This window comes from Chaetura pelagica, unplaced genomic scaffold (genome assembly GCF_000747805.2).
Source record: "Chaetura pelagica isolate M959 unplaced genomic scaffold, ChaPel_1.0 scaffold248, whole genome shotgun sequence".
Taxonomy (NCBI): Eukaryota; Metazoa; Chordata; class Aves; order Apodiformes; family Apodidae; genus Chaetura; species Chaetura pelagica.
The window spans coordinates 1728560-1733741 of NW_009954309.1; positions in this window are offsets into that span (position 1 = coordinate 1728560).

Consider the following 5182-nt stretch of genomic DNA (forward strand, 5'->3'; position numbering starts at 1 on the left):
ACAACGAGCATTCAGTGATGTCTGTTATTACTACTAGTAAGGCCCTCTTACCATTGCTGTGGTGAGAGTGGATGACATTTTACTAACATGTTTCTTTAAAAAGTATTCAAATTGGAAGTGCCCGTTTGGCTGACTCTCCCCCTTGGCAGTTTGTGTACTCCTTCAGCAGATAACAGAGCACAGCTCTTGCTGCTCTCAACGTTCTCCTCATTAACTCTGGGAAAAACAAAAGCTCCGTGCTACGTTCTTGGATGGCAATTAGAAGCTGAATCACACAAGGCACCAACACGCCAGTGTTCTTTGGGTGTTCACAGTTTGTGCTAGCATAGCATATCTAGCTTTATTCAGGGCTCTCTCAGAAACCTCTGCTACTGCAGAGAGCAGCTGGGGGAGCTAGTGACAAACTTACATCATTGTGGAAAAGGTATTTTATTCAATCCTACAGCTGAGGAACCAATGTTTAAACAAAAAAAAAAACCAAACACTTCAATTTCCCCCTTCTTATGTTGGGAATCTCTCAGTTTACAAAAGAATGTGATTATTTTCCAGCACAGAAGATGCAGATGGATTTTTCCTTGTCTTGTTGTGCAGTTCCAGTAAATTCAGGGATTTACTAGTTTGGAATTAATGGTCTCTAGCAGTAGAGGCCAGTTAACATTTCATATTAAAGAAGGTCCCACAAAGTCAGCAACTAATTCTCTACACAGCCTTAAAATACCATAAATACCACCTAGCTGAGAGACCCCACAGGCAGCATTACACTTTGTTCAATATCTAGATTTGCTATTTGGAGCATATGGATACATTGGTCATTTCAACAACAAAAATGCTCCCTCTTTTGCTATCAGATAGAAAGCAGTTGCTTCTCATTTAAGCAAGAATCCTTACTTCTATCTTTGCCTACCCTCTTACATCATATGAATTTGCAAAAATGTTGCAGGACAGCACTGCTCATTTCAATGGGAGGTCACTTTACACTGATCTGAAGGCACCTGTATGAGCCCAGCAGTCAGCACACCTGGGAAACTCCTAGAGAAATGATGTACTGTTGCAGTCAGGGTGATGATTCAGTAACTAACACGCTGCTGTGATGTGCAACTCAACCAACATCTTTGCTGTCTTCTCACTGCAAATAGCTTTTCCCTTCCTCAGATGGTACCAATTCTATTTAGGAATATAATCAAAGAATGAGCATGGTAAAAACAATCACATGCAAAAGCTGTAGAGCTTATTTTACATAGAGGTGGGCTGTTTGCATTTCTTAGTATTGGTTTCACTCATCTGCTTCTTGAGAAAATGTTACATTCCAGGTCTAATTCTAAGCAGAGAAAAACTCTCAACTCTGTTACACACAGTCCAAAGGAAAATGGGAAGACAAGATTTGATGGTATAACAAACACAGCTGGAAGCAGATCAACACAATGCAGGCATTTTTGAACAAGAAAGGTGACAACTTTTCTCAAACGAAAACAGGGTTTCCACTTTTGTGATACTGGGAACACCTGCATTCAATATCCCTGTTTTCCACCCTCTCAGTAGGAGAGATGGCAATGAGGTACCCAATTCCCAACTGCCTTCAAAGAGATTTAGGCACCTGCCTCACACATATTCAAGACTTCACTCTCCATGTTACTGCCAGGTATGACAAAATGCACACAAACCAGGAGATTCCATTTGCCACTTTGCTGCCAGATTGCAGTTCGCCCTCACACAAACTGCTTGACCTTTGTATCTTCTTTTAGCCACCCCACTTGTGAACTAAAATCCCCACCCTATTATTAATATTTTTTAAACTTTAATTGTTTGAGCTTACACTAGAAGTGCATTATAAATACATGCATATCTGAAGTACCAACATGTAAAAATAACAGAAAAAATAATTGTTGGTGGATTAACAACACATGATCAATGCCAAATAACCATCTACTCTGGTTTTGCTCAGGTCATTTAGTGCTGTATAATTCTCATGAAGCAAATATTTTTTTGAAAATTGGGAATGCTCTGAGATTAAGCAATACATTACATTTTTTGATCAAATGCCAGAAGCCACAGGTGAAGAGGAAACAGACATCAGTAATTACAGTTCGTACTTCAGCTATTTCAAAACCCCTTGCTTCAATGAGCAAGTATTAACTGGACAGACACTCCTTCACAAATTAGAGGTTGCAAAGGCTTATTACACACCACATTTATCTTTGAAACTTGTCCAACAGAATTAAACTACAAAAAATAATGATACAGATTATGGTTGCAGGCAAAAAACTATTAAAATTCTAACAACTATATATACGTTTTTATCTGTCAAACTGTCCCTGCAGCCACTCTTTGGTTTAGAAGCTCAGGAATGCAGTTAATAAGAAATACTAGCAATTGTATTAGGATGCTGTTGTCAAACTTCAAACTGGATGTACTTTATCACAGGAGTTGATAAACAATTTATTTCTTGACTGTGTTAGCCTTAGAAAGCAATGGAATTGCAAGAACACCAATCTGGACTATGCCCAGATGAGGGTAAAAATGAAGAAGTATGATATTCAGGTGAGTGAAAAGTGTCCAAGGGGTTTCTATGCTGCTTAGTGAAACAGGGCACAGAGCCATCAACTTCACATCAATCAAGTCTATGGCAAACCCAAACCCAGCAATAAACCTAGTTAGGAGGCCTTACTGGCACCCAACATAAGCAACTTTGACTGGGCCAGGTAGCTCAAGATACAATCCTCGTTCCAAGAACAATGGACAACTGCAAGAGGACTTTTCCTTTTCAAAATTAGTTTCCCTGTTCACTCCAGAGAAGTCAACATGGGAAGCTACGAGCTCTTTCCTCAAATGATTTTAGACTACTCCAAGATATCCAAGAAGGTACTATGACTGTAGTTGGAAGAAATATGAAGTGGTGGTGGAGAAAAAATTGGGGCAAACTAGTGCATGCAGTTAGGGGGGTTTTTAAGGCTTCTGAGGGATAGGAAGGAGCTTAGGCAAGACTGACTTTTAACTGTAGCCAAACTCAACATACCATCAAATGAGCTTCTAATAAATATTTGGCTTCACAAATTATTAATTTCAGTACGAATCTGTTAAGTACATTCCTCTAGATACATTTCAGTCAAACGAGGAGATGGTGCAACCTTGTCATTTGCTAAAAGAATTATTACATCTCAAATTTAGTTCAGTGTAAGAGATTATATATTTAAGCTGATTAAAAAGGTTTCAGTTAACTGAAACAAGCATTTGGATTGTTTTAACACTGTTAAAACACAGGAGAAGTGAAATCTCAGAATGCTGTTTTACATGTTTGGCTAAAACGCACAGCACAGAGAAAAATTACTTCACAAACAGGAATGCAAGACACCTTAGAATCAGATCAGCAATTTAGAGGGACAATTACTAAGGGTACAGTTATGCATTCATTTATTATGTATTCAGATGATCTCCATAAAGCTCTATTAGGCTTTTGTATTTTTCCAGTTAATCAGAGTGGGTTTTTTTTTTTAACATGCCATAATTCTGGGAATTAACTAATATTCTAGGCAAATACTTTAGGAAGATCAAAATACTTCAACTGTGATAATTTTTAAATTCATCACACAAGTAACCCAATGCAAATATTCTGTTTCCTACATAGTCACACAATTAATGGCCTAGTAAAACTGATTATTTTAAGTTAAAAATATTACAGGTGGCCGGGTATGCACTGCTGTGACAAATACAATGTGGAAAGTTCTGGTAATAGCTGTTTTTTGAGTACTTGGATTTCTTTTAAAACACATTTTCATATCCAACAGAACTGATCCTTACAGTTAGATAAAGATCTTTATTTGAGTAAGAAATACTGATATTATTTAGAGCAACTATTACAAGAAAACATATAGCATCTGTTCAATATGCATTACTTTTAAATGTCTAATGGAATACTGCTGATGTTTCCAGCACAAAATAATCAGCACCATTGTGCTTTTCAGTATATAACAAGCAGAAGGGTCACCTGTATCTGACACTCCTACACCAGCTGCTAAAAAAGGCAGCAGCAGTTAAGGACAGAGTGCCTGTGACTTCTGGACAGGAACATGTGGAACTGAGAAAAATCTTCAGGAAGGTTCATGGTGTAATCAATTTGTTTATGCAAGTAAACAGGAAATTTACCTCTACAAAGAGGTATCACTTGCTTCCTTCCACACCAAAGTTTCTAAAGCTGGTGTAGTTTACAAACCATAGTGAGATTTACGATGTTATACTGCAGAAACCTGTTTAGACCCTGATTTACAATCGACTCTGTCATCACAACTAATTACAGCTAACTGCAGATTACCATATTGCTAACTCTCATCTTCTTTTGGAAGAAACACAATGTTCTGCTAAAAAAAAAAATAGAAAAAAAGAAAATGAATCAAACATCCTGAGGGCTAATGAACAAAAATGCACTATTCCATGTTGGACTGCAAACCTAAACTCTTGGAATTGGTGCCGTAAAACTTCAAATTGCTATTTGTTGGCAAGTTGTTTTAGCCTCAAGTACTTACACAGTAAATCACCATTACACTAATACCATTACCTTTGGCCTGAAACATATTAATCTTGGTTAACAATAACTGATATTTACATTACCAATTCAATACAGGCATTGTGGTGACTAAAACATACATTCAAGAGCTTCAGGGAGAAAAGTTATTAGTTCTGAATGTGTCCTTACTTTTCACTGAGAACAATTTTGAAGAAACATTATCATAAACTCTTATGTTATAGTCTTATAACATAAACATTCAAATCCTAATTGATCTGTAAAACATTTGACTTGGACTAAAATCTGCATTTGTTTCCTGGGTGCAGCTAACTGCACAACACATTTCAGATATTTTCCAGGAAACATTTCTGTAATTTATCTACAGAAACTGGACTCTTAAAACTTTAATCCTTGGGAAGGAAAGGAGAATGAGAATTTGAAATATTCTGAAGAATATGGCACCAGGACATGCCATGAGTACCAGATCCTCCAAGGAGAGGGAGGATGGACATTTATTTGTTGGCCTTTTTTTCCTGTTTATATTTACTAAGCCCATAAATGCATAAATAATAAGTTTAATACAGGTAGAATGGTTTTGCTTTTTGTTATTTAGAGCATACCCCCCCCCCTTCAAGCCATCAGAAAAGCAGTAATTATTGCATTAAGTCTGTATAATCTCAGCAG